The sequence below is a fragment of the Mytilus californianus genome, unplaced genomic scaffold (assembly GCF_021869535.1).
Source record: "Mytilus californianus isolate M0D057914Y unplaced genomic scaffold, xbMytCali1.0.p SCAF_6, whole genome shotgun sequence".
Lineage (NCBI taxonomy): Eukaryota > Metazoa > Mollusca > Bivalvia > Mytilida > Mytilidae > Mytilus > Mytilus californianus.
In genome coordinates this window covers 65907465-65934299 of record NW_026262712.1, presented here as the reverse complement: position 1 = coordinate 65934299, position 26835 = coordinate 65907465, and the positions used below count along the sequence as shown (strand labels likewise).

At 33.8% G+C, this 26835-nt stretch overlaps 1 long non-coding RNA gene across 1 annotated transcript; it reads right to left on the bottom strand.

Moving 5' to 3' along the window:
- Nucleotides 1–2109: 2109 nt before the first annotated feature.
- LOC127706495 (uncharacterized) lies at nucleotides 2110–8646 on the bottom strand. Its single transcript, XR_007984495.1, has 2 exons — nucleotides 8609–8646; nucleotides 2110–2861 (listed from the first exon to the last, which is right to left on the bottom strand). It is a non-coding gene; the product is annotated as an uncharacterized LOC127706495 (long non-coding RNA).
- Nucleotides 8647–26835: the final 18189 nt, after the last annotated feature.

Genomic DNA, 26835 nt, shown 5'->3' with positions numbered 1-26835 from the left:
GTTTCTGATTGTCTGTGCCGATATTCGTTGGAGACCTGGGACATTTGATGCTGTTTCTTTTGCTGTCGTGGCAAGGTTTCTCGGGTGAATTACCAGAATGAGATCATAGGTCGGCCATAACGTTGACTGTCAACTTTTGAATCGGATTGCTGGTACCGTTACAAGTATCCAGAGGGTCTAGAAATCGTGCTCCGGTAAACATTATAGAGTCTATTGACTGGTTTCTGTTATTCACCTGCACGGAGACGACAAATGACTATGTTTCTGGTAGCTGTGTTTAGTCTTATCGTATCTAGAACAAAATTAACGATTGGTTTCAATTAAACGGTTAGGTGTCATTTTTACCAATTATACATCCTTAAAGATGATGATTCGCAAGTGTAACGGCCCAGATTTCCTCGTGCAGCGTTACACATTCTGGCCCGAAAATGTCACGTGTGATCAACAGCTATTATAGGGGTATACATTTTTTGTTACATATGTGAAGAATAAAATAATTGTTGCGTTTTGTTGTTGGGAGAGTATTTGAATATATGGTGACATATGATTTAATTGAGACTTGAAGTTATTTATGAATTGTAACCCAAAGTAATTGCATATGTTCTTTATATAGTTGTAGTTATTAAAGGAGCATTAGCTACGAGATATGAAAAATATTAAAATATTATTTGTTTTTATTCAATCATTAATGAAAGTGAAATAGTGAAATAATAATTCGCTTTAAGCAGCCAATTTGGTTCAATTTTGTAAAAAATAAACTAAGAAACATCGCTGATGAATTATTCACTTGCAAGTGAATAATTCGACCTCATTGAATCCGCATTCATGTGACCTTCAACTTAACCCCTTAGCTGGACATGGGTTACGCATGCATTCAGCTATGAAAAGGAAAAGAGTGTCAATTTTGAAAATGAAACAAGGATGAACCATTTGGTTGTCTGATTTGATCCATAAAAAAAAACATTTCTTATACAGGTAACAATGATGATAAATCTACTTTAACCTACAATATGAAATCAAACAGACTAAAAAAATCCAATTGCACGTGGTCACTATCTGTTTAAATTCATATTAATGTTTATATCGTGTTATATTACCGTCGGCAGTCTTCGGGGGATATCTCGATGGTTAATTAGATGACGTCTAGACAAAAATACACACGAAATGTTGATACAAATTATCAAGTCCATGCATTGTTAATTATTTATTTTAGACTTTTTGTAATTTGGATATACGTTTTAGTATGTTATAAATCAAATATGAGAATTTGAGTCAAATCGGCGAACATGAATTTGACAGCTTATGCCCCTTTAATTATTTCAAGATATATAAATTTACTTATAAAAGAAATATATTGTTACTATTTCTAAAGTAACCTTTTATCTGTATACTTCTCTCAATTTTGATAAATTCTTAATATTATGTAATTAAATAATGTAAGAATATATAAAAACTTCACGTAGTACATGCAACTATTGAAGTTAGAAATAACTCTATTGAATATTTTTCTTTAGAAAAACTACGTATAAAGATAATTAAAATTTAATTTGTATAAGTAATGCCCCATACTGGTTAAGACAAACGCCTAGTCAATTCTAAAATCCTTCAATTTGAAACTAATTGCATCACAATGTTTTTTAATGTAAATTAGAATGTGGACTTGGAACTGATCTAATATGAAAAATGTACACTAATATAATGTATTGAAAAAGTAAATTTGGGGTAAAATGTTTGTTTTTTTAGAAAAAAAAATGCTGCAACTTGAAATGAAGAAAAGCTAAAAAAAAAAAGCTCAATTATTCACGGTTAAAAATTTTGAACTCTGATCTTTATGAAATAAATTCATCATAGATACCAGAATTTACATATCATCTTATGTTTATATTATGCATTCCTCCAGTTATAAGTATCAATATGAATGTAATTTTGGGTTCAAATACGTAGTTTTCAGGAACAATAACACTAAACAGAAAATTGGTTAATTCAATTTAATTATTTACATATCATCTTATGTTTATATTATGCATTCCTCCAGTTATAAGTATCAATATGAATGTAATTTTGGGTTCAAATACGTAGTTTTCAGGAACAATAACACTAAACAGAAAATTGGTTAATTCAATTTAATTATATTAAATGTTAGCATTGTTGAGGATTGAACATTATAATATCTTATGTTTGTATGATATATATTGTATTATAGGCAAATGTATATTTGTTGTTACTAAACAATTTTGAAACAGTATGATTACTGACGTTGATTTTGTCAACTTAAAACATTGTTGTGACGTCATTCTATTGTTGTACCCGTTCTTTATTTCAGTGATTGGACTATCATTTATATCAAGAAACCATTATGTTACCTTTAACTGTCCAATATTTTTAAGAATAACCCTCCTCTTCCTTAAACATATTGGACAGCTGGAGGTAGCATAATTGATTCTTACAGGTAAATGATAGTTAAAGGACTGAAAAAAATCCATCAATTCACACAATTTGTTTCTTCATTTTGAAAACAAATTTAACAACGAAAGAACAAATGACAATTACGTATACACCAAAAACAACATTTTTTTTTTATTAAGGTCACTTTCCAATACATTATATTAAGACGGTTTCTTGAAAAAAAAACTGTTAAATTGATTTTAACACTGCCAGTGTCAATACTTTTTTCACAGCCATTTTTCTCATGTTTTGGGTTGTCTCCTTTAGCGCCAAATTCGTTGACAATGCTCGTTGTAAGTTTTGTTATTGGTGCTTTTAGGTCATTATTTTGCACAAGATTTTTGATCTCCTCGTTCGTTTTTGAATATAAAAATCGACATCTGTGTTGCTCTCATTCTTCCTAACATCATTTTCAGCTACAATGAAAATGAAAAAAATAAAAAAAATGCTTCTAACGCTTGATTTATCATGCTGCAATACGAGGATCACAAGTAAAATAATTTTATTATCATGATTAGGAGAAATCGGTAATCAAGTAGATGTTTCACTACGTGTTGATGTGCAAGCCACAGATTGTTCCTTGGACAAAATAGCTAATTAAGAATTTGATTAACAACCTAAACCTCACCCCGTGTACAAAGTGCAAATCAAGAATTTGCTTCATGAACTAGGGGCTACAACATTTTTTTTTATAATTTTCAGGTGTCGGCGTTGATTTGCTAGTTTTTTTTATTATATAATCTGATATTAGTGCCTGTATAGGAATATAATACAAAACTTCGCTTATCAACGACGGTGAATAATATAAGAAACAGAAAAAAGGAACAAGTAACGGCAAGTTATAGAAATCAATCGTGTGTCCGATTCGCACTTTGTTCGTAGTGATCGTTTTTTTTTAGAAACCGATGTAGTCTCTTGAATTGAATAAACGTAGGTGCTAGATTTATTCATATGTTTGTTAAATAAGTTTATAATTGTGTTATATAATTTGAAATAAAATCCTTTCCTGCATTGAATTGAGTGAAAAAGGGAGAGTTATTGAAAAAGGTATTTTTACTATATATAACGTCAAAATACGAATTACATTTGTTTCTTTCCAATGTTTTATGAATAGTTTCAAACACTAAAGATCTCAACAATAAAATTGATTGAATACAATAAACATACATTAAGCACAAAAACAAGGATATGTACACTTACAATGCTTTGTTTTGAAAGAAAAAAAAAAGAAAGCGTTGTTTTCAAATGGAAATCGAGGGACAAAAATATATTTCGGTACTAAACATGAAAAAAGAAAGAAAAAAGGACAGCAATACGCAAATAAACTAAAAAATGATCGACACGACCCTTGAGGAACAAACCAGAAAAGGAAGGAGGGTAATGATCCATTAACATATATCAGCTATGTCTGGAAAAAAAAACTAAATTTCACTTTCCATATATCTTTTCTAAATATTCAATAATTTATGACCTTCACCTGTCTCAAAACACTAAGCAATTCTATTGGCTTTCCCTTTAAACTATGCAATTCCCCTTTCCAAAAATATGACTACATAGGGATTTTCCATTCAAAGTGTTTTAGCCAAGAGAGGTAACTCTCATTTATTTTTGTCCTATCATGGAATAAATGACACTTTGCTTTTATAGTCTGTTTCTTCAAATTAGTTTCTGCAAAGATCAAAGGAAAGTTATATTTTATTGATATTCATATATAAATGATTGTTTTATATTTTCAAGAAATATTAAAACATGATTCTAAAAATCTTAATTATGTTTTAATAGTTGAAAACAATATGTTATCTAAATTTTATCACATGATTGAAACCTAACTGTCTTGTTCTTTTTATGATATATTATATTATTATGCACCTTGTATAAACAAACATCACAAGTATGTAAATAAGAAAGTGTCGTTTCTTGCTGTATATCATATCTGCTTTTCATTTATTATTTTGTACATAAAATCAGGCTAGTTAGTTTATTTTATTTTAATTGTTTAACAATTATCAATTCATGGCCTGTTATCGCTTACTATGCAATATGGGTTTTGCTCATTGTTGAAGGCCGTACGGTGATCTTTAGTTGTTAACTTTACGTCCTTTTGCCTCTGGTGGAGAGAGAGTTGTTTTAATCATGCCACATCTTCTTTTTTTATATAAATCTGCTGAAATGCTCAATATATATTGAAACCATGTGCTAGCACATGCAATTACGTACACTTGTCTTACTTAATACAAATAACAAACAGTGCTTGCCACGTACTGAATTGCGCAGTGACCACCTCAAACTATATATTCAAATATGCTATACTTATATATAGTATTTAAGCTTATCATGAAATCAAATTATATTTTTGAATTGTGTATGGTATGATTATAATAAGAAATTATTCTAAACACATGTGAGTTTAGGTGTTGCAGTTGAACAGAATATGGCTGTAAGTATTTAAAAATTTGAAACATGAAGGATTTATGGATACCTTGAATAAAAATTATAAAAATTAAAAAAATATATCATAAATATAAAAAACATTCCAATGTCTTTTTCGTTTCAGTTGCGATCTTCTGTTTCTGTCCAATTACCTATTAAAGAGTTCTGTCCTTTATTACTGTTTTATTAAAATGGTTTGTTATTCAAAAATAAGAAATGTGTGAAATTTATTGACGGATGCTTAAGTACAAGGTTGGTTTTTTAAACGACATTGACTATCCATGTATAACTGATTGAGGGTGGTTTTTAAGGATCTTTACCCATGAGAGGGAGGATTTTTAACAACCTTGACTACACATGAGGGTCTTGCAAGGTCAAAACAATGATTAGCATTGACGACGAGGATTGTTTCTTACATCCTTGACAGTCTTGCAAGATGAATTTCATCAACGCGAGTGGTGATTATGGACCACTTACACTTTTACACTTTTGTTTGTTACAAAACATATTTAAATCGTTAATATTATGCCTGAGGATTGTTATCAATGTGGTATTTTGATAAATAATCACTTGCCTACCTCAATTGTGTTATCGGTCAAAATATCCCCTGCTGAAAGTAAAGTATCAAAAGTGGTTCAAGGCCAAATTTATTATAGAGTTATCGTTCTTGAAGAACTCTTTTGTGTACCTCCTTTTGTCTCCTGACGATGCTACATATATGCATAATACTCATTTTTTTTCTCTCCCAAAATACCACTTAAAGACACAAAAAGACATTTTTTCAATCCCTCTACAAGAAAGACGTGCGTATCCAATGACTTAAAACATAAATCTGGATGAACTTTATTCAAGATCTTTTTATAATAATTAATCTGCTGTTCATAAATACTTCGTCAAAAGAGTAGATGGTCAGCTTGATCTTGAATTTTGCCTGTGGATTGTTGGGAACAACACAGGGAAATTGAAAAAAAACCATTACAAAATGAAATAGAATTCTTTAAAATGTTATAAACTGAAGCTTCGTTCTTAATATTTGTGGTGTTAGCGAAAGACAAAAGATCTCAAAAGTAAAATTGATTGAATACAATAAACATACATTAAGCACAAAAACAAGGATATGTACACTTACAATGCTTTGTTTTGAAAGAAAAAAAAAGAAAGTGTTGTTTGCAAATGGAAATCGAGGGACAAAAATATATTTCGGTACTAAACATGAAAAAAAAAGAAAAAATGACAGCAACACGCAAATAAACTAAAAAATGAGCGACACGAACCTTGCAGAACAAACGTGAAAAGGAGGGGGTATTCATGTTGTCCGGTTTGGGTAAACAGTAACGGTCTCTTGCAAGACAACCGCCGAGTCAAGGTCAATTTCTATGAACGAGGAATAGGGGAAATTATGAATCAATATATTTTTTCATGTATAGTAGGTGAATACGTCTGATCGATTTCTTGATCTCTGGATATTTTGTGGCTATGAATTTAGATATTGAAACTATATTAATTCATTTTTGCAAGTAAAAGATATATAATATTTGGATCATAATTCTCTTAAAATTCATTAAAATAATATAAAATGGAGGAATTCCGATGAACAACAAAATAATGTAAACTACTTGCACGCTTGTTATCTCTTCATGAGTGATTATTCATAATTTTTAATAGAGTATTTGAAATAAAATCGAGTGCGGTGCACTCGATTTGGTTGAACATTTTTCTTCAACGTGAACCTGTCTTCATGCTTCATGTGTTTTTCATTTTTTTTTCTCATTTGCCTAATAAGAAATAAAACCCCAGAAGGAAGAAGGAAGTAATAGGAGAGGTCTACATTTTAAAATATATATAAAGCTTGCCATAATTAACTGCTATAACTAAATCCTCCTCGTTGTCCGCACTGCAATCGGATATATTTGAACACAGACTTGAATTTAATCCAAAGTTTGAAACAACAAAATCATTATATTCGACACCGCTATCTTCTTTTCGGAATGGATTTTGCATTGAGAATATACTTTCATCATCTTTATCCATTTTAACCAAACGCATGTGAAGGAATTCACGGAAAATATATAATGATGTCCTAGCGCACGCAAAAAGTATGATACACATGTACTAGGTCTTCATGTACATGTAGTTTACCTTCAACTGTACTTTATTCTATCATTGTTTAAGTAGAATTTCTGTTTAAAGGGGCCAAAATATAGGATATTATTAATAAAATTTTTACCCAAAACAATTTACATACTTTATGACAATATATCTTAACAAAAGTTTGTATTTGTTTACTTTTTTAACCTTCTTTGACAAGCGAAACAATGTTTTAAGTAAGATATCAGCCACTAACAGTCCATTCAGTAAAATATTGAACAGGTCTTCGGCCTGCGGCCTCAGACCTGTCCAATATTTTACCGAATGGACTGTTATCGGCTTATATCCTTTCCTTAATTACTTGAAGAGTCACTTTTCCATTTGTTTTCTATTGTTTTCGCTGCACCAGTTTCACTCTGTTTCTTTAACTATAGAGAAATAAGAAGGTGTTGTATGATTACCAATGAGACAGCTATCCACCAGCGACTTTTTTCACAAAAAATCTTACGATTAAAATTGATCGTAAGTTATACTGAAGTGTTCATGACTTACGAGTGTATTAGCAACTATTGGTCGCCGTACGGCCTTGAAAAAATAAACCAAGCAATGTATGTACAAAACAATCAATTAAAACAAATATGATAAGCAGCAACAAACGACAAACACTGAATTACATGCCCTTTACTTGAGGAGAGGAACAAACATAATAAGGCGTTGTATGGTTTCCTTTGCCTTTTGTCATTTGACAACATTTGCATTGCATCAAGTCACATTTTTATACTAACGACACGATTGTAGTTCTCCTTGTCCGGTTGGTTATTTGCTACACAAGCACAAATACCGACGTCTATTTTAAGATAAATTCACTTATTTTGAATCAAGAGAATACTGATAATCACTGAACTAACATAAACGTAGAAATATTAAAGCAATTTCTACGGAAGATTTATCAATATGATTATACTTTCGTATTAATACACTATAAACCTATTTCACAGGAAGATTTATCAATACAAATATAAATTTTGATTAATAAACTACTGTAAAAGGTGTGCTGCAGGAAAATTAATTTGACAACAGAAGATCTTGATTTCGATCATGATTTGTGTTTATCATGACTTCAAAAAGTAAGTGTACCAAAATGTACAAAATGATTAAAGTGATTTAATGTCAGGTGTTGCATATTAGATGACAGGGAGTGTAAAAAACTCCCACCTATTTTACCTTGACAAAACCAACACAAAGACTACTGACTTGAGACAAAAAAGTAATATGATCCAATTAAACGGAAGTTTTACAACAGGAAGTGGTATTGATCGAACAGGATAATATATTTGACACAGAAAATGTAAGTTAATGTGATATTTCCTTCTCTTAAGGTTCATCATAACAAATGGACAAATATGGCTGCATTTACACCTCAAAATCTCTTCTGTGTACAGACTTACCTGTGCAGTTTTGAAAGTTTTAAGGCCTGGAAACCACTAGATATATAAAAGTTAAATGCATTTTGTGTTTCAGAAAGATAAAATCATTTTTCGATTTTGATGGGCATTTTTTTTTTCGTTTTTGCAGAAGGTGAAAAAATAAACAAACACCTGAATATCTTTGATACTGTCCACTCAGTTAAACCCTTTAAACTCACCTATAGTTGCGTAGATACCTATTGTCTGTCGATTGTCCATATCAATCAATATAATACAATACAGTTGTTACCTGAGAGGGAGCATCTCAAAGTTTTATCCAAACTTAGTTTATTTTTACAGCTTCTAAAGGAAGGAAAAATGTCCATCAAAATCCAAAAAAGATTTTATCTTTCTGAAACACAAAATGCATTAAACTTTTATATATCTAGTGGATGCCAGGCTTTAAATCGTTTCCTGCTGCAAAGGTCAGTATGTACTCAGAGTAGTTTTTGAGGTGGAAATACAGCCATTTTTGTCCATTTGTTATGATGAACCTTAAGACTATTAAAACTTTTGATAAATCGTAAATCTCTAAACTTGATAATTGCGAACGTGTAATGCCAATAAGTGTAATGATGTATTTCAAATTTCGTCCATTCGTTTGATGTGTTTGAACTTTTGATTTTGCCATTTGATTGGGGACTTTCCTTTTTAAAATTTCCTCTGAGTTCAGTATTTTTCTGATTTTACTTTTTTCAATACATCCGATTGTTAGCTTGTGATAGAAGTGTTCATTGTATACGGAGCAAATGTTGATTAATAATTTTCAACAATCAAATTATAAGTTACTTTATTCTATTTTATTTTGATTTATATATTTATATGTTAAAAATGTTAAAGCTTACAATTTGCAAATTTTACTATGATCATTATTTCACCACGTATATGTATATATAAACGAAACTGTCTTTAAGGTTCATCTATACACTTCCACAAAAATGGCTGTGTTTACACCATGAAATTTTCTCTGAATACAGACAAAACTGTGTAGTTCTAATAGTTTTAAATCCTGGCAGCACCTATATATATACAAGTTGTATTCATTTTGTGCTTTAAAAAGAAAAAAACTTTTGCGGATTTTGCTAAACATTTTCTTTCCTTGCCACAGGTTGAGTAAAAATAAACATAGTCATGTGAAATCTTTGAGATGGCCCCCCTCAGGTAATGATTGTATTGTATCATATTGATTGATATGGACAATAGAGGGACAATCTACTCACAACAAAGGTGATTTAAATAGTGTAAATGAGTGGACTGTATCAAAGAAAACTCGGGTGTTTGTTTATTTCACCATCTTCTGTGGCAAGCAAAGAAAATGTTCATCAAAATCCATAAAGTGTTTTAACTTTTTAGAACATAAATTGGATGTTACATTTATTTATCTAGGTGCTGCCAGGCATTAAAACTTTTAAAATTACACAATTTTGTCTGTACTCAGAAAAAAATTCATGGTGTAAACACAGCCATTTTTGTTAAAGTGTATAGATGAACCTTAAATAGGACAGATCATAACGCGGTTAATTATGACGAACAGATTATTGAATATTTTATTTACAACACAAAACACAGCTTTTAGAATTATATACTTGCCAACCAAAGTAACAGTTTGTACATTATGTGCCATTTCCGTCAACAAACTATCTTCCTCGCGCTAAAGGTTCATGTGGACCCTTTGGCTAAAATGGCTGCGTTTTCACCACAAAATTTACTCAGAGCACAGACAAACCTGTGCATCTGGAACAGTTTTAATGCATAACATGCCCTAGATAAATATAATTCAAATGCATTGTATGTTTTGGAAAATTTAACACTTAACTGGATTTTGCAGTGCACTTTTTTTCGTCCCTGTAGAAGATGATAAAATTAACGAACAGTTGAGTTTCGCATGTTATGGTCCACTCATATACACAGTTTAAATCACCAATTATTGTCAGGTATCTATTGTCCATCTATTGTCCATGTCAATCAATACAGTTAACTTCAATCATTACCTGTGGGGAAGTTCTCAAAACTCTTTCCCAACTTAGTCTTTTTTGGCACCTTCTTGAGAAATGAAAAAAAGTGCACGGCAAAATTCTGTTAAGTTTTTAATTTACCTTAAAGGAATATTGAGCTGATATACGATATTTACAACGACGCGAAAACGTTTCGCCAAAAAAAAAAAAAAAAAAATGACTGGTTTGTCTATATGGAAATTGAAAATTATATATCCTATATGATATTTGAAATTAACAATTTATGCAATATTTAAAAAGGCTTGAACTTCACTGATGAATGCACCAAACATTTGTCTTTTAACTGTGATTAGTAACATCTAACTTGCTTAACCAAATAGTTTAATTCATATCTAAACATCATATCTCTTATTTTACTGTACCATGTTATTCGTCATTTCGTTAAGTACTACTGCATTCAAAAATTTCTTTGTGGCAGCTATGATCTTTGATATGCAATTTTCCGACTTCATTGCATGTCAATGTACATAAGGATTTTACTCCATTTACAATTGATCAAATTAATTACAGTACTCATTTTGACTTTTGGTATATGTTTAAAATATTAAAATATGCTGCGTAGTTTTTCCTATCCAAAACTACACAAACAGAGTCAAGTCACGGTACCTGTCTCGTCTGTAGCCACGAATGCCAGAAATGCATCTTTGTTCATTATTTAAAAAAGTGATTTCTAGGATATAATGACAACAGTATGATATCGTATTCACTGACATTTTCCCGAGATACGAATGTCAGAGCAATTCATGTTTATTTCACGACAAATAACAGAAAAACTAACTACGTGTTACGTCGTTTTGCAATTCACTTCGATGTTAAATGTAATGTAAAATGTGAGTATTTGGACCATACGCGTATGGCCATGACCATACATGTATACCAACATGTTCCGACCATATTAGTATAATACTCATTTGATTATTAACCGGCGTGCCATATGGGTATATAGACCATATAGGTATCTTTCAAATAAATTATAGCTTCCTTCGAACACGCTCATTATCTGAACCCAAATCGGCACGAGTTATTAACTGATTCCTTTATGTTTACATATTGTCTGAATCTGTATCTGTTATCTTGCCTGTGTTAGAATCAATTAGAGCGTTTTATCTTGTCGACTTTTCCGTCCGTAAGTGACGTCTTGGGCATGGACCTTTTATTTTTTTCCCATATTTATTTTAAATATTGTTTTAAAAACAAAATTTCTTCCAATTTCTACTAATTTTCATTTACTTATTGTGCTCTTTCTCTTTTTCTTACCATTTTTCTGTAAGTGTTAAAATTTATAAATAAGTGCAAATCATAATTATAATTTAGCATAATAAATGACTAAAAACAATTTGAAATATTTAAAATATTTCAATTTAATAACAGCAAAACAAATTTTAAAAAAGAAAGGAAAGAGGGTTCAATAACAAAAATTCATGTGAGTTCAGCAATTGACATCTTGATTAACAGTTCATTTAGATATTTCTTGAAGTAATTTTCATAAGTCGACATATTGCGTTTCGTACAAATGTAAGGATAAATCAATAATGACCATGTAAAAATGATTTTTTCTATATTTTTACTTGTAAGTAAAATTCAATTTATCTCATTAATCATGTGAAATTGATTAAAATATGATTGAATAAGTAAATATTTCAATTTTAGAAACTTTTAATTTATGGGGTATATTTTCAACGTTTGATACGGTACTTTTTGTCCGACACTTTTGCTTTTTATACGACCAAAAACAATTTGCGTTCTTATGATGTTATGGAGTTGTCAGCGTAGTCGTCTTTGTCGCCGTCATCCAAAGACATTTGGTTTCCAGACAATAACTTGAGTATAAGAGTATGGATCTCTATGATATTGTACCACAAGATTCCATACCACAAAAGGAAGGTTGGGAGCAATTTTGGGTTTCTAGTTCTAACTTCAGGAAAATAACTTATGTATAAGTGTATGGATATTTATGAAATTGTACCACAGGGTTCCAAACCATATAAAAAGGGGTTATATGGGTTTATGTTGAGCGTTATGGCCGAAACCGTTTAGGAAATAAGGGGCTAACAAAGGGGCAAAACATTAAGGTTTCCGAACAATAACTTGAGAATATTTTTTTGGATCTCTATGAAATTGTACAACAAAGTTTCATACCACAAAAGAATGTTTGGAATTGATTTTGGGGGTTATGGCCTAAACCGTTTAGGAATAACAATACTTTTTATACGACAGCAAAATGTTTGCGTTCGTACTATGTTAAGACGTTGTATGCGTCGTCGTCTTCCAAACACATTTTGTTTCCAGAAAATAACTTGAATAAAGGTGTATGGATCTCTATGAAATTACACCACAAGGTTTCATACCACAAAAGAATGTTTGGGATTGATTTTGGGGGTTATGGCTTAAACTGTATAGGAATTAGGGCCCAAGAGGGGCTAAACAAGCATAAAAAAGGTAAAGGAGGAGGGATGAGATCTCACAAAACATGTTTAATCCCGCCGCATTTTTGCGCCTGTCCCAAGTCAGGAGCCTCTGGCCTTTGTTAGTCTTGTATGTTTTTTAATTTTAGTTCGTTTATATGTTTTGAAGTTAAGTATGACGTCCATTTTCACTGAACTAGTACACATTTATATTTAGGGGCCAGCTGAGGCTCACCTCCTGGTGCGGGATTTTCTCGCTGTGTTGAAGACCCATTGGTAGCCTTCGGCTGTTATCTGCTCTTTGGTCGGGTTGTTGTCTCTTTGACATATTCCCCATTTCCATTCTCAATTTTATTCTTCTTGGTTCAGGACAATATCTTGTGTATAAGTGTACGGATCTATATGAAATTGTACAACTTTGTTCTATATCCCAAAAGTAAGGTTGGGACTGAATTTGGGGGTTACGGCCCAAACGGTTTAGGAATTACGGGCCAAAAAGGGGCAAAAAAACTAGGATTTTCTAGTTTCCGGACAATAACTTGAGTATAAGTTTATGGATCTCTATGAAATTGTTTCACAAGATTCTATACCAAAAAAGGAAGATTGGGAGTGATTTTGCGGGTTATAGTCCTAACCGTTTAGGAAACAGGGGCCACAAACAATACTTTTCTAAGACTTCGTATAAATTGTTTATTTCTTGACAAATTTCAATGGGGTTTAATTCAAAGTCTTGAATTATTTGGGGTTCTTTATTATGTCGAATCTAACCGTGTATTTAGATTTTGGGTGTTAGGCCCTTTTTAATTGGTCCACATTAAGGTCCAAAGGGTCCAAAATTAAACTTTGTTTGATTTTAACAAAAAATGAACATAAGGGGTTCTTTGATATGCTGAATTTAAACATGTATTCCAATTTTTTATTTTGGGTCCAGTTTTCAAGTTGGTCAAAATCGGGGTCCAGAATTAAACTGTGTTTGATTTCACCAAAAATATAGGGTTCTTTGATATGCTGAATCTAACTATGTATTTAGTTAATGGATTTTTGGCCCCGTTATCAAATTGGTCCACATTGGGGTCAAAAGGGTCCAAAATTAAACTTTGTTTGATGTCATCAAAAATTGAATTCTTGGGGTTCTTTGATATGCTGAATCTAACTATGTATTTAGATTTTGGATATTGGACCAAAATAGGTAAATGTTCAGTTTGAATTTTTCAGTTCTTATACCACATTCATTCTGTGTCAGAAACCTATACTATGTCAAATATATAATCACAATCCAAATTCAGATCTGTATTACACAATCAATAGAAATTGTAAGTAGAGTCATAACTAAAAATAGATGCAGCATCAAATATAATTTTAGAGAAAAAATCCCGGATAAATACAGTTTGAAATTTACTGTTCCTCATCATATAGTTGAAAATGATGAAAGGTAAGTTTTATAGTTTTTTAAAGACATTGTATTAATAATGAATGATATTTTGTAAATTGTTTTTTTTTTCTTTTTTTTTTTGTAAATGTTTTTATTCATGATAAGTCATTCTGTTTAAATTAATTTTAAGAATGCTATATATATATATATATATATATAAGTCTAGAGATTTGCACAACGATACTAATATAAGATGGTATTATACGAAGATGTTGTTAATAAATCGTGTTGACAAATATTTCGGCTTAACAAATAGCCTTCTTCGGTGTCAATTATTTTAACAATACTGATAATATGTATAAAAATAGCTCAATAATACAGGTAAGTTTTGGTCTATTGATTTAATCCAAAATCCTGAACATCATAATATAAAACAAAACTCAATACTCAAATATACGTGACTGTGTATATTTACAACCCAAAATGAGTGAAAAATAAAACTTAATATTTTTTATTGATGCCGTTTGGATGATGTACATTTAGTTCCTTTATCCAAAAGCTTTCCCGAACCTGTCGCTGGGCATCACTCCAGTGAATGTTCTGTTCAATCACTAGGATCTTCATGCGGTTAAAGTCATCAAGTGTGTGACCAGACTGTCTGAAATGCTGAGAAACTGGGAGAAGTGGCTTCTTAGAGATATCACTCCTATGGCCATTGAGGCGTTTGTGGAAAGGCTGCTTTGACTCACCAACATATTGGAGGCCACAAACCGAACATTCTAGAATGTAAATAACATTCATACTTTTGCAGTTAACATTGCAAAATATCTTATAGTTATTTTCGGTTGCCTTACTGTGAAAAGTTGATGAGTGATGCATCTGTAGGCAGCATTTGCAGCGTTTTTCATCACACGAACGACATTCTCCAGAAGTACTTCTATTATCAGACACTTCAGCCCGCACTAGCAGGTTACGCAGACTATTGGGTTGCCTAAAAGCTATCATGGGAGGCTCGGGAAAAATCTTGGATAGTTTGGAATTCTTTTCAACTGTTTTCCAATGCTCACGAATGACACCGAAGCTGTTTTTGAGAGATGGGTGGTAAGTAAGAACACATGGAGTCCTTTTATTTTTCTTTTTATATTTGTATTCTAACAGTTTACTCCTTGGAATAGTTTCCGCTTTCTGAAAGCCTTTTTGGATAGTTTTGTGTTTGTAGCCCCTTCTCTTCAAGCGGGTTTCGAGTTGACGTAGTTGTTTTTTAGTTGTTTCTGAGTTGGAACATATTCGCTTGACTCTGAGTGCCTGACTGTACGGGATGCTCTTAGTACAATGAGCAGGATGGCAACTTTTAGGGGACAGATATTGGTGAGTGTCAGTAGGCTTAGAATATAGATCAGTGGATATGATGCCATCTGTGAGCGAGCTGGAGGTATCGAGGAAGGTGATTTTGGATTTAGATTTCTCATGAGTAAATTTGATACTTGGGTGTATGTTGTTGGCATGAGTGATGAATGTATCTAAATCCTCGTCACTTTTATTCCATTTCATATCCACATCATCTATAAATCTAAACCAGGAAAGCGGTTTTTCGATGGAAGATTCAAGGAGTTGTTTTTCTAATTTGCCCATAAATATGTTGGCATATGATGGAGCCATTTTGGTGCCCATAGCAGTTCCATTAACTTGCAGATAATGGTCTCCATCAAAAGTGAAGTTGTTGTTTTTGAGTACCAGCGTGAGCATTTTGACCAGGCATTCAGTAGGTGGATATTTCACTGGTCGGGAATTCCAAACTTCTTTACATGCATCAATGCCATCTGCATGTGGAATATTCGTGTAGAGGGAGGTGACGTCCATAGAGACAAGTGTCGTGTCGGAGGGGAGTGGATTTAAGGCCTGCAATTTTCTAAGATAATCGGTAGTATCTTTGATGTGAGATGGTAAGTCCTCAACATGTTGACGAAGATGGAAGTCAACGAATTCCGATATTTTTTCCGTCGGATGACCGTTCGCTGAAACTATAGGTCTTCCTGGGTTGTTGGCCTTATGAATTTTAGGTAAAAGATAAAATCTGCCCGGTTTTGGATTTTCTGGTTTCAAATATTCTAGAGTCTTTTCATCGATGAAACCATCGTTGTGCATTTCTACCAAACTATCAGTTATTTCTCTGCTAAAAGATGTTGTAGGATCAGAGTCTAGTTTTTGGTAGAACCTTGCATCGCCAAGTTGTCGTTCAGCCTCTTGAATATAGGCAGATTTATCCATGACAACCACTGCACTGCCTTTGTCTGCAGGTTTAATGACGATATTGTCGTTAGATCGTAAGTTTTTCAGTGCAGTTCGTTCTTCATTGGTAAGATTGTCAAAAGGTTTATTGTTATTTCTAGTATTTCTAATAATGTCCGACTTAAAATTGTCAATAAATGATTCCAAGGTGGCATTTTTGCTCGGTTTAGGGATCCAAGTACTCTTTTTTATAAATTTGTAGTTGTTTTCGTCTTCTGAAATTTCTGAGTCGCTATCCGAGCCTCTGTTGTTGTTCTCCTTCGACGCGAAATATTCCTTAATGCGTAGACTTCTGGCAAAATTGTCAAGGTCTTCCGACAATTTAGTTTCATTGACAGGGGCAGGTAAAGGACAGAAATTTAAGCCTCTCGAGAGAAGAGATGTTTCAGCTTCCGTTAACTGGTGTTTGGAAAGATTGACCACAATGTTGGAGGGCGAATCAGTCTCTAGTAACCTACGTTTAAAGCGCCTTACTCGTTTTCTCTTTTTTTCAGATGGTAAAGAAGGATTGATATGATCGATGCCATCCCTACGGAATTTTCTTTTCTGCCTTTCACTCAAATTTTGCAATTGTATGGTTGTTATGTCTTTAAGGCGAGCACTGATAGCATCACAATTGTCAGATGTGAGATCTTTTTTGCAGCTATTTGAAAGGGTGTTAAATTCGCCAGTAAGAGTTTTCAGATATTCTTCGCAGTGTTGTTTGAGGAGGACCATTAACCGCTTGGAACAATGGTAGAGGGTTTGATCCCATTTGCGAAGTAATGTGTTGGATAAATTGCCAGGTGTTTGTGGCATGAGCTTGATTTGTAGTCCGTTAGGAATACTTTCATTATACACATAATGGGTTAAATTAGATAAGTGGTGTTCAGTTCTAATTTGTTTTTGTTTAATAGCTCTAAGCTGTTTAAAATAATCATTGATGTTCATGATATAAGAGCTGAAAACTTAAATTCACTGGGATTATGTGAATAACATAATACAGGTCATTCAGAGGAAAATAATATAGAAGTCTATAAAAAGGACCAACCAGCAAATTTACTATGTACCGGATCGTCTAGAATAGACGATACTGTGCAGATAAGGAAAAAATTATATAAGTCTAGAGATTTGCACAACGATACTAATATAAGATGGTATTATACGAAGATGTTGTTAATAAATCGTGTTGACAAATATTTCGGCTTAACAAATAGCCTTCTTCGGTGTCAATTATTTTAACAATACTGATAATATGTATAAAAATAGCTCAATAATACAGGTAAGTTTTGGTCTATTGATTTAATCCAAAATCCTGAACATCATAATATAAAACAAAACTCAATACTCAAATATACGTGACTGTGTATATTTACAACCCAAAATGAGTGAAAAATAAAACTTAATATTTTTTATTGATGCCGTTTGGATGATGTACATTTAGTTCCTTTATCCAAAAGCTTTCCCGAACCTGTCGCTGGGCATCACTCCAGTGAATGTTCTGTTCAATCACTAGGATCTTCATGCGGTTAAAGTCATCAAGTGTGTGACCAGACTGTCTGAAATGCTGAGAAACTGGGAGAAGTGGCTTCTTAGAGATATCACTCCTATGGCCATTGAGGCGTTTGTGGAAAGGCTGCTTTGACTCACCAACATATTGGAGGCCACAAACCGAACATTCTAGAATGTAAATAACATTCATACTTTTGCAGTTAACATTGCAAAATATCTTATAGTTATTTTCGGTTGCCTTACTGTGAAAAGTTGATGAGTGATGCATCTGTAGGCAGCATTTGCAGCGTTTTTCATCACACGAACGACATTCTCCAGAAGTACTTCTATTATCAGACACTTCAGCCCGCACTAGCAGGTTACGCAGACTATTGGGTTGCCTAAAAGCTATCATGGGAGGCTCGGGAAAAATCTTGGATAGTTTGGAATTCTTTTCAACTGTTTTCCAATGCTCACGAATGACACCGAAGCTGTTTTTGAGAGATGGGTGGTAAGTAAGAACACATGGAGTCCTTTTATTTTTCTTTTTATATTTGTATTCTAACAGTTTACTCCTTGGAATAGTTTCCGCTTTCTGAAAGCCTTTTTGGATAGTTTTGTGTTTGTAGCCCCTTCTCTTCAAGCGGGTTTCGAGTTGACGTAGTTGTTTTTTAGTTGTTTCTGAGTTGGAACATATTCGCTTGACTCTGAGTGCCTGACTGTACGGGATGCTCTTAGTACAATGAGCAGGATGGCAACTTTTAGGGGACAGATATTGGTGAGTGTCAGTAGGCTTAGAATATAGATCAGTGGATATGATGCCATCTGTGAGCGAGCTGGAGGTATCGAGGAAGGTGATTTTGGATTTAGATTTCTCATGAGTAAATTTGATACTTGGGTGTATGTTGTTGGCATGAGTGATGAATGTATCTAAATCCTCGTCACTTTTATTCCATTTCATATCCACATCATCTATAAATCTAAACCAGGAAAGCGGTTTTTCGATGGAAGATTCAAGGAGTTGTTTTTCTAATTTGCCCATAAATATGTTGGCATATGATGGAGCCATTTTGGTGCCCATAGCAGTTCCATTAACTTGCAGATAATGGTCTCCATCAAAAGTGAAGTTGTTGTTTTTGAGTACCAGCGTGAGCATTTTGACCAGGCATTCAGTAGGTGGATATTTCACTGGTCGGGAATTCCAAACTTCTTTACATGCATCAATGCCATCTGCATGTGGAATATTCGTGTAGAGGGAGGTGACGTCCATAGAGACAAGTGTCGTGTCGGAGGGGAGTGGATTTAAGGCCTGCAATTTTCTAAGATAATCGGTAGTATCTTTGATGTGAGATGGTAAGTCCTCAACATGTTGACGAAGATGGAAGTCAACGAATTCCGATATTTTTTCCGTCGGATGACCGTTCGCTGAAACTATAGGTCTTCCTGGGTTGTTGGCCTTATGAATTTTAGGTAAAAGATAAAATCTGCCCGGTTTTGGATTTTCTGGTTTCAAATATTCTAGAGTCTTTTCATCGATGAAACCATCGTTGTGCATTTCTACCAAACTATCAGTTATTTCTCTGCTAAAAGATGTTGTAGGATCAGAGTCTAGTTTTTGGTAGAACCTTGCATCGCCAAGTTGTCGTTCAGCCTCTTGAATATAGGCAGATTTATCCATGACAACCACTGCACTGTCATGGATAAATCTGCCTATATTCAAGAGGCTGAACGACAACTTGGCGATGCAAGGTTCTACCAAAAACTAGACTCTGATCCTACAACATCTTTTAGCAGAGAAATAACTGATAGTTTGGTAGAAATGCACAACGATGGTTTCATCGATGAAAAGACTCTAGAATATTTGAAACCAGAAAATCCAAAACCGGGCAGATTTTATCTTTTACCTAAAATTCATAAGGCCAACAACCCAGGAAGACCTATAGTTTCAGCGAACGGTCATCCGACGGAAAAAATATCGGAATTCGTTGACTTCCATCTTCGTCAACATGTTGAGGACTTACCATCTCACATCAAAGATACTACCGATTATCTTAGAAAATTGCAGGCCTTAAATCCACTCCCCTCCGACACGACACTTGTCTCTATGGACGTCACCTCCCTCTACACGAATATTCCACATGCAGATGGCATTGATGCATGTAAAGAAGTTTGGAATTCCCGACCAGTGAAATATCCACCTACTGAATGCCTGGTCAAAATGCTCACGCTGGTACTCAAAAAACAACAACTTCACTTTTGATGGAGACCATTATCTGCAAGTTAATGGAACTGCTATGGGCACCAAAATGGCTCCATCATATGCCAACATATTTATGGGCAAATTAGAAAAACAACTCCTTGAATCTTCCATCGAAAAACCGCTTTCCTGGTTTAGATTTATAGATGATGTGGATATGAAATGGAATAAAAGTGACGAGGATTTAGATACATTCATCACTCATGCCAACAACATACACCCAAGTATCAAATTTACTCATGAGAAATCTAAATCCAAAATCACCTTCCTCGATACCTCCAGCTCGCTCACAGATGGCATCATATCCACTGATCTATATTCTAAGCCTACTGACACTCACCAATATCTGTCCCCTAAAAGTTGCCATCCTGCTCATTGTACTAAGAGCATCCCGTACAGTCAGGCACTCAGAGTCAAGCGAATATGTTCCAACTCAGAAACAACTAAAAAACAACTACGTCAACTCGAAACCCGCTTGAAGAGAAGGGGCTACAAACACAAAACTATCCAAAAAGGCTTTCAGAAAGCGGAAACTATTCCAAGGAGTAAACTGTTAGAATACAAATATAAAAAGAAAAATAAAAGGACTCCATGTGTTCTTACTTACCACCCATCTCTCAAAAACAGCTTCGGTGTCATTCGTGAGCATTGGAAAACAGTTGAAAAGAATTCCAAACTATCCAAGATTTTTCCCGAGCCTCCCATGATAGCTTTTAGGCAACCCAATAGTCTGCGTAACCTGCTAGTGCGGGCTGAAGTGTCTGATAATAGAAGTACTTCTGGAGAATGTCGTTCGTGTGATGAAAAACGCTGCAAATGCTGCCTACAGATGCATCACTCATCAACTTTTCACAGTAAGGCAACCGAAAATAACTATAAGATATTTTGCAATGTTAACTGCAAAAGTATGAATGTTATTTACATTCTAGAATGTTCGGTTTGTGGCCTCCAATATGTTGGTGAGTCAAAGCAGCCTTTCCACAAACGCCTCAATGGCCATAGGAGTGATATCTCTAAGAAGCCACTTCTCCCAGTTTCTCAGCATTTCAGACAGTCTGGTCACACACTTGATGACTTTAACCGCATGAAGATCCTAGTGATTGAACAGAACATTCACTGGAGTGATGCCCAGCGACAGGTTCGGGAAAGCTTTTGGATAAAGGAACTAAATGTACATCATCCAAACGGCATCAATAAAAAATATTAAGTTTTATTTTTCACTCATTTTGGGTTGTAAATATACACAGTCACGTATATTTGAGTATTGAGTTTTGTTTTATATTATGATGTTCAGGATTTTGGATTAAATCAATAGACCAAAACTTACCTGTATTATTGAGCTATTTTTATACATATTATCAGTATTGTTAAAATAATTGACACCGAAGAAGGCTATTTGTTAAGCCGAAATATTTGTCAACACGATTTATTAACAACATCTTCGTATAATACCATCTTATATTAGTATCGTTGTGCAAATCTCTAGACTTATATAATTTTTTCCTTATCTGCACAGTATCGTCTATTCTAGACGATCCGGTACATAGTAAATTTGCTGGTTGGTCCTTTTTATAGACTTCTATATTATTTTCCTCTGAATGACCTGTATTATGTTATTCACATAATCCCAGTGAATTTAAGTTTTCAGCTCTTATATCATGAACATCAATGATTATTTTAAACAGCTTAGAGCTATTAAACAAAAACAAATTAGAACTGAACACCACTTATCTAATTTAACCCATTATGTGTATAATGAAAGTATTCCTAACGGACTACAAATCAAGCTCATGCCACAAACACCTGGCAATTTATCCAACACATTACTTCGCAAATGGGATCAAACCCTCTACCATTGTTCCAAGCGGTTAATGGTCCTCCTCAAACAACACTGCGAAGAATATCTGAAAACTCTTACTGGCGAATTTAACACCCTTTCAAATAGCTGCAAAAAAGATCTCACATCTGACAATTGTGATGCTATCAGTGCTCGCCTTAAAGACATAACAACCATACAATTTCAAAATTTGAGTGAAAGGCAGAAAAGAAAATTCCGTAGGGATGGCATCGATCATATCAATCCTTCTTTACCATCTGAAAAAAAGAGAAAACGAGTAAGGCGCTTTAAACGTAGGTTACTAGAGACTGATTCGCCCTCCAACATTGTGGTCAATCTTTCCAAACACCAGTTAACGGAAGCTGAAACATCTCTTCTCTCGAGAGGCTTAAATTTCTGTCCTTTACCTGCCCCTGTCAATGAAACTAAATTGTCGGAAGACCTTGACAATTTTGCCAGAAGTCTACGCATTAAGGAATATTTCGCGTCGAAGGAGAACAACAACAGAGGCTCGGATAGCGACTCAGAAATTTCAGAAGACGAAAACAACTACAAATTTATAAAAAAGAGTACTTGGATCCCTAAACCGAGCAAAAATGCCACCTTGGAATCATTTATTGACAATTTTAAGTCGGACATTATTAGAAATACTAGAAATAACAATAAACCTTTTGACAATCTTACCAATGAAGAACGAACTGCACTGAAAAACTTACGATCTAACGACAATATCGTCATTAAACCTGCAGACAAAGGCAGTGCAGTGGTTGTCATGGATAAATCTGCCTATATTCAAGAGGCTGAACGACAACTTGGCGATGCAAGGTTCTACCAAAAACTAGACTCTGATCCTACAACATCTTTTAGCAGAGAAATAACTGATAGTTTGGTAGAAATGCACAACGATGGTTTCATCGATGAAAAGACTCTAGAATATTTGAAACCAGAAAATCCAAAACCGGGCAGATTTTATCTTTTACCTAAAATTCATAAGGCCAACAACCCAAGAAGACCTATAGTTTCAGCGAACGGTCATCCGACGGAAAAAATATCGGAATTCGTTGACTTCCATCTTCGTCAACATGTTGAGGACTTACCATCTCACATCAAAGATACTACCGATTATCTTAGAAAATTGCAGGCCTTAAATCCACTCCCCTCCGACACGACACTTGTCTCTATGGACGTCACCTCCCTCTACACGAATATTCCACATGCAGATGGCATTGATGCATGTAAAGAAGTTTGGAATTCCCGACCAGTGAAATATCCACCTACTGAATGCCTGGTCAAAATGCTCACGCTGGTACTCAAAAACAACAACTTCACTTTTGATGGAGACCATTATCTGCAAGTTAATGGAACTGCTATGGGCACCAAAATGGCTCCATCATATGCCAACATATTTATGGGCAAATTAGAAAAACAACTCCTTGAATCTTCCATCGAAAAACCGCTTTCCTGGTTTAGATTTATAGATGATGTGGATATGAAATGGAATAAAAGTGACGAGGATTTAGATACATTCATCACTCATGCCAACAACATACACCCAAGTATCAAATTTACTCATGAGAAATCTAAATCCAAAATCACCTTCCTCGATACCTCCAGCTCGCTCACAGATGGCATCATATCCACTGATCTATATTCTAAGCCTACTGACACTCACCAATATCTGTCCCCTAAAAGTTGCCATCCTGCTCATTGTACTAAGAGCATCCCGTACAGTCAGGCACTCAGAGTCAAGCGAATATGTTCCAACTCAGAAACAACTAAAAAACAACTACGTCAACTCGAAACCCGCTTGAAGAGAAGGGGCTACAAACACAAAACTATCCAAAAAGGCTTTCAGAAAGCGGAAACTATTCCAAGGAGTAAACTGTTAGAATACAAATATAAAAAGAAAAATAAAAGGACTCCATGTGTTCTTACTTACCACCCATCTCTCAAAAACAGCTTCGGTGTCATTCGTGAGCATTGGAAAACAGTTGAAAAGAATTCCAAACTATCCAAGATTTTTCCCGAGCCTCCCATGATAGCTTTTAGGCAACCCAATAGTCTGCGTAACCTGCTAGTGCGGGCTGAAGTGTCTGATAATAGAAGTACTTCTGGAGAATGTCGTTCGTGTGATGAAAAACGCTGCAAATGCTGCCTACAGATGCATCACTCATCAACTTTTCACAGTAAGGCAACCGAAAATAACTATAAGATATTTTGCAATGTTAACTGCAAAAGTATGAATGTTATTTACATTCTAGAATGTTCGGTTTGTGGCCTCCAATATGTTGGTGAGTCAAAGCAGCCTTTCCACAAACGCCTCAATGGCCATAGGAGTGATATCTCTAAGAAGCCACTTCTCCCAGTTTCTCAGCATTTCAGACAGTCTGGTCACACACTTGATGACTTTAACCGCATGAAGATCCTAGTGATTGAACAGAACATTCACTGGAGTGATGCCCAGCGACAGGTTCGGGAAAGCTTTTGGATAAAGGAACTAAATGTACATCATCCAAACGGCATCAATAAAAAATATTAAGTTTTATTTTTCACTCATTTTGGGTTGTAAATATACACAGTCACGTATATTTGAGTATTGAGTTTTGTTTTATATTATGATGTTCAGGATTTTGGATTAAATCAATAGACCAAAACTTACCTGTATTATTGAGCTATTTTTATACATATTATCAGTATTGTTAAAATAATTGACACCGAAGAAGGCTATTTGTTAAGCCGAAATATTTGTCAACACGATTTATTAACAACATCTTCGTATAATACCATCTTATATTAGTATCGTTGTGCAAATCTCTAGACTTATATAATTTTTTCCTTATCTGCACAGTATCGTCTATTCTAGACGATCCGGTACATAGTAAATTTGCTGGTTGGTCCTTTTTATAGACTTCTATATATATATATATATATATATATATATATTTGATGAAGCGAACTCCTTTGAAAACTTAGCTAATACTGTCCTTTTATAAATAAATATATTGAATTCTTGGTATATGCTGAATCGAATCGTGTATTTAGATTTTGGATATTGGACCATAATAGGTAAAGTCCAATTTCAAAATCAGTTCATTGAAAACTTCATTCTATGTCAGAAACCTAGCTATGCTGTGTCAAATATTTAATCACAATCCAAATTTAGAACTGTATCACGCTTGATTGTAGTGTCCATACTTGCACCAACTTTTCAGGATTCGACCATTCCAGTCGTATCAAGATGCGCACAGCGAAGCATTTTATTTAATACTTTGTATAAATTATTTATATCTTGACAAATGTCAATGGTGTTTAATTCAAAGGTTTGAATTCTTGGGGTTCTTTAATATGCTGAATTTAACCGTGTATTTCGATTTTTGATTTTGGGCCCTGTTTAAAAATTGATCCATATTAAGGTCGAAAATTGAACTTAGTTTGATTTAAACAAAAAAATTATTTCAAGGGGTTCTTTAATATGCTGATTCAAAGTTGTATTTAGATTTTTGATTTTGGGCCAAGTTTTCATGTTGGTCAAAATCGAGGTCCAAAATTAAAATTTGTTTGATTTTAACAAAAATTGAATTCTTGAGGTTCTTTGTATGCTGAATTTAATCATGTATTTAGACTTTTGATATTGGACCATACTATGTAAATGTCCCATTTTAAATTTTTAAGTTTTAAGACCAGATTCATTCTGAGTCAGAAATCTTTTTTTGGTACATTTTTTGAAGAACTTAGAGGTTAGATTGTTTGTTATTTTGTAAAAATTAAATTTCAGAATGCTATATATATATATTTTTGATGAAGCCAACCCCTTTAAAAACTTAACTTATATTAACCATTAACAAATAAATAAATTAAAATCTTGATGAACTTGGATATGTTGAATCTAACCGTATATTTAGATTTTGAATATTGGATCATTTTCAAATTTTTCAGTTCTTTGACCACATTCGTTCTGTGTCAGAAACCTATGCTGTATCAAATATTTAATTACAATCCAAATTCAAAGCTGTATCAAGCTTGCATGCATGAAGTGTTCATACTTGCCCCAACTCTCCTGGGTTAGACCTCTGCGGTCGTATCAAACTGTGCTTCGCGGAGCATTTTGATGCAGTTTTTAATGGGATGATGTCTGTTACCGTTTCAAAGATATGCACAAAAATCTATACATTAAAAAATAATCTCGCCTTCACTTTTGAAGGGATTGTTGGACAGTTTGGGGTGTAACGTATAAAATGTAGAGCTCTTTGAGAGAAAGTTTTGTTGTTATCACTTATCGTTTTCTTGATTTTAAAGCTTGAAATTTAAGCGCAAAACCTTTTGCACGCTATGACCTTTGACCTTGGTGCAAATGAAAGGTTGCATGAACTGAAGACTATTGGTGAAAGTCCCATGTCTCTACGATTACTGGTTTTCAAAATATAATTTTTCAAAATTTGCGTATACTATTTCAAGGGCTATTAATCTTATAAAGGTTGACAACAAAACAATTTTTTTTATGTTTATTAACATTGTCATCTGTTCCTGTACATGTTGCGATTTCCAGATCGTTTCTATCTGTAAAAATCTTAAAGATATATGCAAATTAAAGAAATTGGTTCAAAGAGATATAAACTTGTAAAAGGAATATTGAAATCCTATGCAGGCTCATCAAATAATACATCATGATAAGTTCTATCTATTGTACGAATAAGGTCAAGATGGTCTATCGATGGTACACATTTTGTCATGATAAATTCAAAAGAAACTTCGGGAGGCCAT